Source organism: Cetorhinus maximus, chromosome 10, assembly GCF_964194155.1.
Source record: "Cetorhinus maximus chromosome 10, sCetMax3.hap1.1, whole genome shotgun sequence".
Taxonomy (NCBI): domain Eukaryota; kingdom Metazoa; phylum Chordata; class Chondrichthyes; order Lamniformes; family Cetorhinidae; genus Cetorhinus; species Cetorhinus maximus.
The window spans coordinates 15,715,787-15,730,666 of NC_135888.1; positions in this window are offsets into that span (position 1 = coordinate 15,715,787).

Genomic DNA, 14,880 nt, shown 5'->3' on the forward strand with positions numbered 1-14,880 from the left:
AAATGTATTCCAGACATTAAGCAAATATAAGCATACAAAGGAATCTTGAAAATGACTCATGGTTGGGTGCTGATGGTGCAATTTGCTTTGTAAAAACAACACAAAACAATTGATGTGCCTTTTATATCTCTATCCCTCTTTCTGTCCCTGCATAAACACCATTTCTGTTTCTTTGCAGTAATCCATCTTTTTGTCTTTCTCTCTCCCTGTGCAGCTTTTCTCTTTTCTCTCTCTCTCTCTACAGCCTTTCCCCTTTCTTCTCTTCCTATGCAGTGTCTTCTTTTTGCAGTCTTTTCCCCTTTGAAGTTGCCTGTTCCTCACAGTGCCGTTCCTATCTTGCAGCAGCCTTTCTGTAAGTGTTGATGGACGCACTGAACGGTCCAGATATCTATATTAAGCTCCATTATTGCTATCAGCACTTATTGACTATTCGGATAAATGGGAACTAGATTAAGGAGCTGATTCCATGTAAGTTAATAGTGTAATGAGAACCGTCTGCAGAATGGGGTGGTACGAGGAGACTTTAATATCTATTTTGCAGTCCATGTCTATACAGCAGTCCATAAAGGAATTCAGCAGCTGTACTTTTTTTTGTTTGTTTAACATATACAATGACCTGCCTAATCTGCAAGGGGTGACCCACACCTCAGCAGATGCCTGCCCTGCTGTTAGTCTCATCTGTCACAGAGACAGGTATCAGCATGACAATGGTGATGCTCCTCTGTCTGCAGCTGCCAACAGGATTCCAAAAGAAAGTCACTGTGTGGTGGAATTACTAGAGATCCAACTGTGTCCTCCCATCAGCTCCACATAAAGGCAACTTATTACAGTGTGTTATGTGAGAGGGGGAGGGGTGGAAGACGTATATTTGTTTACGCCAGTCTGGGTGATCCTTTTCCTGCCTCCTGCCTCCAGCCCAGGTGTGTGTTGTAGCACCCACCATTGCTAATATAAAACGTGTCAGTGAAAAATATGTGACACTGCACTGTTGGCTGAGGTTAGTTATCTCAGCACAGATCTGCAGTTTGAAACTAGAACCATCTATAATTCTACAATGGGCACTGAACCAATAGGGAACCCCAAACATTTATATTTAACATTTTAATAGAATACCTAATAAAAGACTCTATTCAATTTTACGAAATTCTGATGGAAGGTCACTGGCCTGAAATGTTAATTCAGCTTCTCTCTCCATAGATGATGCCAGACCTGCTGAGTATTTCCAGCATTTTCTGTTTTGAATTCAGCTTTCCAGCATCTGCAGTGTTTTGGTTTTGTTTTGTTTTTACCTATGAGTCAGTCTAAGACTGTTACCACCACAACAAATGCAAGGAAGATTTAAAGCTGCTCTTAACTGGTAAATACACCATATGGTGCGATACTACGCAGCAACAACAACACCATCATCTCCAAGTTACACGACATCTTCACTTGGACAAAAAAAGGGGTATTCCTTTAGAGTCACTGTATCAAAATCCTGAATTTAAAAAAATATTTGTTCATTTATTGTCCATCTCTAATGGCCCCTGTTCAGAGGGCATTTAAGAGTCAACCACATTGCTGTGGGTCTGGAGTCACACGTAGGCCAGACCGGGTAAGGACGGAAGATTTCCTTCCCTGAAGGAAGGCAGGACATTAGTGAAATAAAAACAGAAAATGCTGGAAAAACTCAGCAGGTCTGACAACATCTGCGGAGAGAGAAACAAAGTTAACGTTTCGAGTCCGTTTGACTCTTCTTCAGAGCTAAAGAGAAGTAGAAAGTGATGGAATTTATACTTTTTAAGGGGGAGTGGAGCAGGTAAAGCAGGATAGAAGGTAAGCGATAGGTGGGGGCTAAGGAGAGATTGATAAAGATGTCATGGACAAAAAGACAAAGGGATTGTTAATGGTAGTGGTAATGGCTGAAGAAGGTGCTGATAGGGCATAAAGGTAAGAAAGCAGAAAGTGTTAATAGCAGAACAAGGCTCAGCACTCTGTGAAAGAACAACATGGAACAAGTAATAGATGGCCCTTTTGGGTGTGGGGTGGGGGGAGGGGATGGTGGCTGGGGAGAAAGGATAGGAAGAGGGATAAAGAAAGGGGTGATAAAACAATGAATAAATGAATAAAAATAAGTAAATGATGCATAAAAAATAAATTTTAAAAAAGGGATTAAAAAAGGGGTGAAGATGGAGGAGAGTTCATGGTCTGAAGTTGTTGAACTCAATATTCAGCCCGGAAGGCTGTAAAGTGCCTAGTCGGAAGATGAGGTGCTGTTCCTCCAGTTTACGTTGAGCTTCACTGGAACAATGCAGCAGGCCAAGGACGGACATGTGGGCATGAGAGCAGGGTGGAGTGTTGAAATGGCAAGCGACAGGGAGGTCTGGGTAATGCTTACGGACAGACCGAAGGTGTTTTGCAAAGCGGTCACCCAGTCTGCGTTTGGTCTCTCCAATGTAGAGGAAACTGCATTGGGAGCAACGAATGCAGTTGATCAAATTGAAGGAGGTGCAAGTGAAATGCTGCTTCACCTGAAAGGAGTGTTTGGGCCTTTGGACAGTGAGGAGGGAGGAGGTAAAGGGCAGATGTTGCATCTTCTGCGATTACCTGGAAAGGTGCCGTGGGAAGGGGTTGAGGTGTTGGGAGTGATGGAGGAGTGGACCAGGGTGTCCGGGAGGGAAAGGTCCCTACAGAATGCTGACGGGGTGGGGTGGTGAGGGGAAGATGTGTTTGGTGGTGGCATCATGCTGGAGTTAGTGGAAATGGTGGAGGATGATCCTTTGAATCAGAGGCTGGTGGGGTGAAAAGTGAGGACAAGGGGGACCCTATCATGTTTCTGGGAGAGGGGAAGGTGTGAGGGCAGATGCGCGGGATATGGGCTGGACACGGTTGAGGGCCCTGTCAACCAACGTCGGGGGGAACCTCGGTTAAGGAAGAAGGAAGACATGTCAGAGGAACTGTTTTTGAAAGTGGCATCATCAGAACAGATCCGATGGAGGCGAAGGAACTGAGAGAGTGGGATGGAGTCCTCACAGGAGGCGGGGTGTGAGGAGCTGTAGTTGAGGTGGCTGTGGGAGTCTGTAGGCTTGTAATGGATGTTGGTGGACAGTCTATCACCAGAAATGGAGACAGAGAGGTCAAGGAAGGGAAGGGAAGTGTCAGAGATGGACCATGTGAAGGTGATAGAGGGCTGGAAATTGGAAGCAAAATTGATAAATTTTTCCAGGTCCAGACGAGACCATGAAGCGGCACCAAAACAGTCGTTCATGTACCGATAAAAGGGAGGGGGCCTGAGCAGGATTGGGACAAGGAATGTTTCACATACTCCATAGAGACAGGCATAACTGGGGCCCATGTAGGTACCCATAGCCACACCTTTTATTTGGAGGAAGTGAGATGAGTTTATGGAGAAATTGTTCAGTGAGAGAACAAATTCAGCCAGACGGAGGAGAGTGGTGGCGGATGGGATTTTTCGGGCCTCTGATGCCCTACATAATATCAGCAATTTCCAGTTCCCTGGCCTTAACCGCCTCCTCTTCACCATGGATGTCCAATCCCTCTACACCTCCACCCCCCCACCAGGATGGGCTTCATTTCAGCGTTGAAAGGTGGACTGTGCTGATATTATGTGGCCGCCATGGCCCCCTAAAAAAAAAAGGCTCTGTTAATTCTAGCAGTGGCCCAGCTTCTCCAATGCTAAATTTGTCATCATTGAGCTCACGTTACTCTTGTAAACTGAGTGCAACAGTGTTGAATTTAGGCCACTCAGTGCTTTGTTTATCTTTTATTGAACAGTTGTATTATTTTTGGAACTTGGCAAAACAAAACACTGTGAAGAACTCTCAATGAGATTAGTCACTTCTATGAGGGCAAATGGTGAAAACAACATTTACCCAATACTTAAGAACCATTCCCCACATCCTACAGAGTAAGTCAGTCAAGTGTTTCATTGTTTTACTAACAACCCCACCCACTATATTTATTCTAATTACATCCCTTAACAACTGTTGTACTAGAAATGAACATCTTCAGTTATCGTGAAGAGCTTTAAGCAATGTAACGCACTGATACAACAAATTTCATTCATTTCAGGATCCTCTATCTGCGCAAGGCAAGAGGAAGAGGGGGGAGGTAATTAAGCTGAAGGTTTCTTTGAGGGATAATTGAGCAGGCACAAAGATAATCTTTTTTTCTTTAAAAGTCTTGAGAGAGGGGTGTATATTATTGCTCATAAAGAAAAATGGGGTTAACACAATGTTTTTATTTCTAATAGATTGACATGCTGAATGCAGTACTGAGTGTCACTTAATCTTGACATTGAAATTCTGTGCTAGTAATTCGTACTTCAGTACTGTTCTGAAGACAGGATTTCACTGCAAAACCGGTTTGAAAAGGGATGGCTTCTTCGAATTTTACTACCACTCCTTGAAGTTTTAAAAAATTAATTTTGGCTGCTTTGAAAAGAGCTTTAATGGAGCAATCTTCATAACTCAGGGTAAATGAACAAGCTGATATGATACAGAGCTACACAAACAGCAAGGACCTAAGGCACCACAATTGGCCCCTCAGCCATGGGGCTAGGAAAGGGAAAAATCAGGCATAATTCCTACTCCTGATCACTATCCAGTGATCCCCCAAAGCATATTTGTGGATTATTCGACAAGTGGCGCCCTCCGTGGTGGAATCACCTATTGCCAAACATTGAGTTTACAAGAAAACAACTACTTGGACAAGGGAAAGGAGGGCAACTGCAGCATGTAACTGCTCCAGCGAGCATTTATGGCTGCAAGAAAGACGGGGAGAAGAAAAGAACTTACCTCCTTATTTGAGTCATAGCGCCAATGGGGTTTCCTTTACATTGTGTATTATTTAAGCACAGGGGCTGTCTTACAATGTCCTTTGCCTTTCGTATATATGGTGCTTTACTTCAGGCAACAATGGAGCGGGTGCCAGTATGGTGCAGTGACTCACTGCAATACCATCTGTCCAGTGCAGCTGTGCAACTGCAGTTGAGAGGTCTGAGGTCTGCTGAAGTGTAATGCATCATGTCTAACATGTCAGTGAGCCTCACAGCGAGAAGTCCTGCGAGTGCAGTAACAAATGAATAAAAAGCTTTCAAAACAACAGATGTGTTAAGGGCCTGCATGCCGTCAGTATCCTACTGGTGACTACCTGCTATATTTTGCACACAGCGGCAAAGTTCCACACCATACTTAATTTAAAACTTTCACTAGCAGAAAATCAATTATGATTCTAGCTTCTCATCTGCTTTCTTGCCAATTTGCTCTTCTTGCTTCTCCAGAGGTTGGGTCCTTACTGAGCTTGGGTTCCAGTCACTTCCTGGCGCCTGTTTTGAAGCCTCAGCAGTGAATGGTGGCAAGTTATTAGATTGTATTATATAAACAGGCGTAAGCCATTCGGCCCCTCGAACCTACTCCACCAGTCAATTTGATCTTGGCTGATCGGCATCTCAACTTCATTTACCCATCTTGGTGCCAAATTCCTTGACAACTTCCTTCACCAACAAAAAATCTATCTCAGCCCTGAAAGATCCAATTGCTCCCCAGCTTTTTGGAGGAAAGGGTTTCAGATTTCTACTGTCTTTTAAAAGGGGAAATCAGGAAGTCTTTTTTTTTTAAACAAAGTTCTGATTTTAAGGTTATGTCTCCTCATTTTCGAATCCCCCCCATCAGAGGGAATAATTTCACTGTATCTACCCCATTGAATCCTTTCAACATTTTAAACACTCCCCAATCTTCTATAATCCATTACAGCTAAGCTAGGTCCTCATCTGAGCCACAACATTCCCACGATATCATTCAGGAAGAATGAACTCTTGCTGATATTCAATTTCCTAACCCAGGGACACCGAGATCAACTGTACAACAGTGTTGTTATCCTGGCTGAAAGCAGCTAATTCTCAGTCTTGGGTTGAAATATTGGCAGGGGAGGTGGGAGGGGGGAGCCATGCTTCTCTTGCCTTTATAGCCTTCACGCTGAAGGGGCTTGTCACAGCCTTTATTGTGTTAGCTGTTTGGAGCTAGTTTTAATACATATATTGTTCTAATAAATTAGCATTAGCAACATACAGAATGTAATGTTCTGGTTTAGAAACTAAAATAGTTTTTTTTTCCCCCATCTCCTGCCAGACATGCTGTCTGTGGCGGAGAGGAAGGAAAAAACAATCAGCTCCAGATCTGTTTCCTCCCCCAGGGAGACATGTGGGTGTTGAGTGAGGACAAGGCAGGGCTCAACGTTGATGCTTCCCAGTACCATTCAATTTGTCCACCAACCTTCACCGTCCAAACTGAGACACAGGGCGGAATTGATTGCCCTCCCCAGGTGAGTTTGGTAGTGGCGGGGCATTTAATCAGGTGAGAAGGTGGTGGATGGGGACCCTGTTTCCTTCCTGCCTCCAGCCCGATTAACGCTGTGGTGGGAAGGACCAGGGGAAAGCCTTCCTGCCCCACTGCCTAGTGAGGCCCTTAACTGGACAATTAATGCCCACTTAAGGGCCTCATCCCTCCCCCTCCCGCAGGTATTAACAAGCAGGGAGCGTGACAAAGGCAAACAGTGTCTGATCGAGGGACCCAGCATCGAAAAAGGGGGGGAGGGCACTGAGAGCCATCCCCTGCCTTTGCTGCTGAACCCCTCCCCATGCGATCCCTACCCCATGGCCCCCCCACCTCACCATCACTCATGCCTGGCCTAGGATCCAGTGATGATGCTAGGCTTTGGGTGCGTGTTGTACCAACAACAGCCATTGCCTCTTCTGTGGTGCCGCCATTTAATAGAGCTGCCGACCTCTGATTGGCCAGCAGCTCTTGGTAGGCGGAACTTCCAGCCTCAGGGTGCTCGATTCTGGAGGAGGCCCGCCGCTGTCCAGTTAAGTGCCTGAGTGGCACTCATTTCGGCTGGCAATGGGGGTACTCTCGTTGGCTCTCCAGCCAGTGGGTGAGACCCCCGTTGCCTCCATTAAAATCACCCATAGAGCGGCTGGAAATCTTTAAAATTGTTATTTTTTTTTTCAAAACTGATTTCCAATGATAAACTCCTGGATTTTTCTGGGTTGGTGATTCAGTACAAAACAATCACTGCCGCTTCTCTCCACCAGAATTAGCCCTGCTCCCAATGGATCCCAAGATGATGTGAGGAACATACCCAATAGTAGCACTGCCCTGATGTACACCAAAAATGGACTTGACTTTCAAGAGCCAAATTTTGGACGGGAAACAATTTAAGTTGTTACTATACCTCCAAGGACAGTGTAGTGGATATAATACTGGACTGGCAAACCAGAGGCCTGAAAAGTTCATATTTACAGAGTTTTAATAACCCACCATGGCAGTTTGCGAATTTGAATTCAGTTTAAAAAGTCAGAAAATAAAAAGCCGATTTGTCAGTAAAAGTGACCATGAAGCTGTCAGATTGTTGTTAAAAACCCAACATGTTTCACTAACGTTCGCTTGAGAAGGAAGCCTGCTGTCCTTACCAGATCAGCCACACATGCCTCGATCCTACACCAACAACCCTTTACTGCCCTCAGATATTGCCCACAGGTTGCTAACAACAAGAACAAAAATCAAAGTGTTAATCTTGCCAATCTCAAGCTGAAAAATACCAGAAATTTCAAAAGCAGGAAAGAGTTTAAAGAAGCCGATAACCCAAGTCAGCACATCGTGTTGCTGCCTCCACAATCACTGATCCGCAGAACTGCTAGGAGTTTGCTCCTCAATAAACATGGAATAAAATCTTTGGCTGGATTGCACTCTCACACGTTAGTGAGATTGGAGGTGGGTTGGTTCATGAAATCTAACTCCACGTGTTTCGATGGCTGGATAAATACGAAAGCTTAGGTTTACATCGTTTCCTGAGGTAAATTAGCATAAATTCTGTTATTTGATTTAGACGCAAGCCCCACGAAGGTAGGGGATCAAAAAATTGATTAAAACTCCGCCTTCATTTCCTCTGCGTTTGGTGGCTAGTTAAATGATCCAGTTCGCATTACGGCCTTGTTAGTCTCTTGTGTGTTTTCATAAGGCATAATAATATTCAAAACAAAAACTGATTTTTGCTAATTTTCTCCAAACTTATCCAGATTTGAGCTCAATTTCCCTCTTCCCCACTCCTGACTTTTTTATTTGTTGGTTGAAGTGATTGGCATAAGAATTAAAGGCAACGTGAGGAAAAACCTTTTTTTTTTACAAACACACAGCAAGTGCTTACGATCTGGGATGCACTGCCTGAAAGGCTGGTGGCGGCAGATTCAATGGTGGCTTCCAAAAGGGAATTGCACAAACACTTGAAGGGCAAAGAAATGCAGGACCACAGGGAAAGGGCTGCGGAACAGGACTAGCTAAACCAATCTTGCAAAAAGGACATGGGCTGAATGGTTATAGTTGCAACCATTCTATAATTGTGATCAACAAAAACTGAAAACCAACATTAAAGGACTTTAACATGGCACTTGGGTGAGATAACAGAGAAATACCAGCACTCAGGGAACCATATCCCTTGAAAAAGTCACTGCTTATGGAATAAAAATACCTAAATGACATCATTACATGTTCAGTTGTCCTTCTTGAGTAATTTCCTTTAAAATCTTTTGATGCAATATATGAAACAGTACTTAGTCTGACAGGACAGAACAATGAACCTTGTGAAATAAGAGCAAGGTGGGAGGGAGCAGTGTGAATCATTTGTTTGTTCACATCTTGTAATATACAGCCATGCTACATTAAAAAAACACTTTATAGGTCAAAACAAACATAGAAAATAACTTAGGAGAGTATTCCATCACACTCCTGACTTGCATCTTATTGATGCAATAAATAAAGCCTTAGAACACTTGACATCCTTCCTTTGCTGTACCATCATCAGTAGTTTTGCAATAGAGCCCCAAGCCTTCTCCCTTACTGCTCAATTTCATCACCTTCTACAATTAATGCTTGCCTAACCATAAAAAGTTTCTATATACAGAAAATAATGAACAAGGTTTTGCAACACATAAGGTTCACAATGCAATCTTGAGATTCAAAGGACTTTGTTTCCCTGACTTAGATAACCACCAAGCCATTATGGGTAGGAGTTCCTAAAACTATTCCTGTAATTTTGTAACAGGTCAATACTGCTATCTGCTGGCAGTAACAAGTCACTGCCACACCAACTTACTGCACCAGCCAAACATTTGGGATATTCGGAAAGCAGTTATCACATTAAGTGACCCTCCGCTCTCATTTTTTTTTAACTGCACTAAACACTGAAGGTAAAAAGTTATCTGGGTAGGAGTCCACTCTGTATAGTAATGACATCAGACCAGGGCAACACTGAACTTGCAAAAACACTACTGGTAAAATAAAGTATTTAATGAGAATAATGGAACAAAAGCAGCACAATTTTTTTTATTCTTTCACGGTATTTTGGCATTGCTGGCAAGGCCAGGATTGTTGCTGACCTGTAATTGCCCTTGAGAAGGTGTTGGTGAGCTGCCTTCTTGAACCACTGCAATCCATCTGGTATAGGTGCACCACAGTGCTGTTAGGAAGGGGGGTTCCAGGATTTTGATCCAGCAACAGCACAGGAACGGAGATATAGTTCCAAGTCAGGATAGCGTGTAGCTTAGAGGGAACTTGCAAGCGGTGGTGTCTGCTCCCATTGTCCTCCTAAGTGGGAGAGTTCATGCGTTTGGAAGGTACTGATGAAGGAACTTGGGTGAGTTGCTGCAGAGCATCTTAAAAAAATGGTACACACTGCTGATGGTACACACTGCTGCCAGTATGTGTCATTAGTGGAGGGATTGAACATTTAAGGCAGTGGATGGGATAATAGTCAGGTAGGCTGCTTTGTCCTGGATAGTGTTGAGCTTCTTGAGCGATGTTGGAGCCACACTCATCCAGAGAAGTGGAGAGCATTCCATCACACTCCTGACTTGTGTCTTATCGATGGTAGACAGACTTTGGCCTTGGGGTGGGTGTCAGGTGGTGATTTACTTGCTTCAGAATTCCCAGCTTCTGACCTTCTCTTGTAGCCACAGTATCTATATGGCTGGCCCAGTTCAGTTTCTGGTCAATGGTAACCCCCCGAGGTTGATAAATAAGGATTCAGCGATTGCAATGCTGTTGAATACAAGAGGAGATGGTTAGATTCGTCCGTGTTTTGGATGGTCATTGCCTGGCACTTGTGTGACATGATTGTTACTTGCCACTTATCAGCCCAAGCCTGAATGTTGTCAGGTCTTGCTGCATATGGACATGTACTGATACAGTATCTGAGGAATTGCGAATAGTACTGAACACATTGTGCGATCATCAATGAATGTTTTCATTCCTGACCTTATAATGGAGGGAAGGTCATTGATGAATCTGAAGGTGATTGGGCTTAGGACATTACCCTGAAGAGCTCCTGTAGCAATGCCCTGGGACAGAGGTGAATGGGATCTAAAAACGACAAACATCTTCCTACATGCTAGGTATGACTCCAAGCGGAGAGTTCTCCCCAAATTTCCATTGACTTCATTAGGGCCCCTTGACACCACACTCGTTTAAATGCTACCTTGTTATCAGGAACAGTTACTCTCACCTCTGGAGTACAACCCTTTTAACCGTATTTTGACCAAGGCTGTGATGAAGTCAGGAGCTGAGTGGTCCTGGCATAACCCAAACTAAGCATCAGTGAGCAGGTTACATACAAACATACGAATTAGGAGCAGGAGTAGGCCATTTGTCCTCTTGAACCTGCTCCGCCATTCAATAAGATCATGGCTGATCTGATTGTAAACTCAACTCCAAATTCCCGCCTACCCCCGATAAGCTTTCACGCCTCTTCTTATCAAGAATCTATCTACCTCTGCCTTAAAAATATTCAAAGACTCTGCTTCCACCAGTTCCAAGAGAGCTGCTGTGAAAGTGCCACTTGCCGATGGCTTCCATCACTTTGCTGATGATCGGGTGCAGACTGATGAGGCAGTGATTGGCTGGATTGGATTTATCCTGCTTTTTGTGGACAGGACATATATGGGTAATTTTCCACATGCCAGTGTTGTAGCTATATTGGAAGATCTTGCCAGGGTGCGGCTAGTTCTGGAGCACAAGTCTTCAGTACTACTACCCGGAATGTTGTGACAGGGCCCATAGCCTTTTCAGTGTCCAGGTCTTTAGTTATTTATTGATATCACATGGAGGAATTGGCCTAGTTGAAGATTGGCATTTGTGAAGCTGCAGGCCTCAGAAGGCCGAGATGGATCATCCACTCGGCACTTCTGGCTGAAGATTGCTGCAAATGCTTCAGCCTTTTCTTTTGCACTGCTGTGCTTGGCTCCCCCATCATAGAGGATGGGAACATTTGTGGAGCCTCCTCCTCTAGTTAGTTGTTTAATTGGCTACCACCATTCACTACTGGATGCGGCAGAATTGCAGAGCTTTGATCTGATCTGTTGGTTGCGGGATCACTTAACTCTTGTCTATTGTATGTTGGTTTCATTGTTTAGCTTGCAAGTAGTCCTCTGTTGCAGCTTCACCAGGTTGACACCTCATTTTTAGTTATGCCTGATGCTGATCCTGGCATGTTCTCCTGCAAGCCCCATTGAACCAGGGTTGGTTCCCTGGCTTGATGTTAATGGGAGAGTGTGGGATATGCCAGGCTATGTGGTTACAAATTCTGCTGCTGCTGATGGCTCACAGTGCCTCATGGATGCCCAGTTTTGAGCTCCTAGATCTGTTCTGAATATATCCTATTTACTACAGTGGTAGTGCCACACAAAACGATGGAGGGTATCCTCAGTGTGAATGTGGTACCGAACACAAAAACAAAGTGCTAATTAATCCGCACAGAGCATTACTTAAGCAACAGTTGGAGTATTTATTCCAAAAAGGACTCTCAATCACATAATTTCTCATTGAATCTCAAAGTGCTTCACATAGAACTAAATATTTTTTAAGTGACTAACTTAGGCAAACATAGGAACTATTTTGCAACAGTAAGATTCCATAAACAGCAACAAGATGAATGTGTTTAGATCACAATGGTTGAGGGAGGAATTCATTGAGGGAGGGATGCTGGCTCAGACACCCAGAGAGCTCCCTGATCCTCTTCAAACAGCATCTTTAACATTCGCATCAACTATAGAAAGTTAACATCTCACCCAAAGCACAGCACCCCATACAGTGCAAGATTTTCTCCATATGGCACTAAAGGGTCAGCTTAAATTTTTTTTTAAGACCTGAAGAAGAATGGAATCTGGAATCTTCTCAAGACGTATTACTAAGCAGCTTTGATTATCTGGTTATAAAAAGGGTATCTAAGCAACAAACAAGGTGCATTGCAGATAGACCAAGACAAGAATCACTCAGGAGTCTTTATCCTAATTTCAGATAAAAGGAGTGTGTACCACCTGTGCTGGAAACTCTGATGGCCTCAGTAGTGGCTGGGGTCCATTTAGTGCCTTTGCGTCCATTAAGCAATTGATCACACCTTAACTGACAGTCGAGAACAGATTATGCACCAACATTTTTGCCAGCTTTTAGATACTGGGGCTAGTGTGCAGACCACTGTCTCTCAAGGCTTTCTTTATCTGAAACCATCCATCCTGCTAATCTGCAAACACAGATGCTGGCCCAGCAGAATGGTAGTGACTGGGGTAGGTCTGCATGAGGCTGGTGGTGTTTTGCTAGTAAACAGCATGTGCCAAGCATCTGATCTTTCCCCTGATTAGTGGTATGTAGGAAGTGAAACCAGGCTGACCATGCAGGAGCTCCAGCAATACAGTCAGGAGCAGCTCTCTCCCAACACCAAACAGCAATGATAGGAATTACACCTCTGGCCCTTGAAGCTTTTGGAACACAGGGGATGCCAGCCACTTCCTGTCATACTGGCCCTCAGGTTGCACCTAGGCAAACCTCTAGAAGAAAGAAAAACATGTTTGGATGACCAAGGGAAGCATGGGGTGGCTTAAGTTCATTTTGGTTAATGTTACGGCAAAAATGAACATACACTCATTTCACACTCGAGTCATTCATGGAGTTTACACTGATATGAGAAGAGCAGCAATGCTCTTATTCAGTCAGATGATTTGGACTTGCACAGATATGCATGGTCTTGAAAGATTTGTAATTCATGAGAGGGTAGGGGAAAGAAAGAATAATGGCAGCCATGGCAAAGATAAGTGGTGTTAAACAGGTCAGAATAGTTCCGTGATAAGCTGAATTCTACATCCATTGCAACTGTCACTGAGGAGTCATCCTGCTGCTCCTCAATGCACAATGTCCTGCCTCCAATGCAGTCAAGACCACGAGTCCAGGAATCTGTCAGTCCAGACATTTTTGGATAGAAAAGTTGTGGAGATTACAGCAAGCTTCTACTAGGCCAGATACATAATTAGGATTGTATTGCTGAGTCTTTAATGCTCTGCCACAGTTGTAAAAGTGACTTTTCAAGAACCCAATATTTATCCCCATGGCTACTTTGGTAGATATATACCTCACAGTAGCAGTCCTTAGCTGCGGCCCTTGCAACTCTTGGGGTGGGGGAGGGAGGGGGAATGAGATAAAGAATCATTTTTATTGGCAGATGGGGTTATGTCTGGATTCCCACAAGCCATCTGTTCACTTGACTATCTATTGCGAGGAGCTCAAGGACGCCAGAAGTCCTGATGGGCAAAGGCATCATTGTAGATCCAGCAAATGTGGCATTGACATAGAGGATTTTTTTTCTATATTATCATACAATCTGGACATCTTGAATGGTATCCTTTTACATTATGAAAACTGAGTAGGGATTAACTTCACTTTCACAGCCACAGGTAGCAGGTTCGAGCAGCTGATCTTAGCCATAGATTTTCACATAGAAGCTGACACAACTCTCCCACTGCCTTTTTGATCAACTGCATGCATCTCACAGAGAGCTTCTCACTAAAAACTTCATGGGATCTTCACAGCTGGCAAATTGTTTGGGGAAGGGGCATTATCTTGTAGGGACATCTTCCACACATGCTGTTTCACTCTCATTACCTCCATCAAATACTGCTGGGCCTCCTTTTCCATTATAATGGCAAACTAAGGGAAGCTCACAGGGAATCTCACACTTGGTATTCAGAACCTCACTGTGGGTAGGGACAAAACTTTGTGGTCTTTCATGTTGTCAGAGACAGTTGCAGCTTCTGCCTAGGTAAAAAGGAAAAATTATCATTGAAAAAACTTGGCTCCATCCCCAGTAATCAATGTTTACATTTTCTTTAGGGTCCAAAGTAAAATCTCATTCATTACTGGCACCCAAGTACACCTCATTTAAATAATTCTGAATTAGCAGGTGTGAAGTTAGGTGTGAAGTTAGGGAACACTTCTTCACACAAAGGACAGTGGAAATCTGGAACTCTGTCTTCCAAAATGCTGCTGAGGCTAGGTCAAATGAAAAATTCAAAACTGAGATTGATAGACGTTTGTTAGACAAGGGTATAAAGAGACATGGAACGAAGATGGGTAAATGGAATTATGGATACAGATCAGCCACCATCTAACTGAATTGTGGGTCAGGCTCAAGGAGCTGAATGGTTTATGCCATTTTCTTTATTCCATTAGAGCACTCTGATTTGGTACACTTCTGGGGCACTATTTCAAAACTCCTACATTCCATGAGGTCCTGGATAGGATCATTTCCATTAGATTTCTGCCCTTTTAAAGCAACAATCTAACTTGTGATCTTCATTGAGGCCCCACCTCAATCCACCCACTAATTCTCCATGGGCTATTTAAATATATTTAAACTAGGGTCCACAGCATTGGCATATTGAAATTGCACAGGTGAAAATATGTGGTTAATCTCCACTCACTTCTCTAGGGTTGCCATTCACAACATTCAGATTGGGTGTAACATTGTATAAAGAATTCTCTAAATCAATGCCATGTTTTC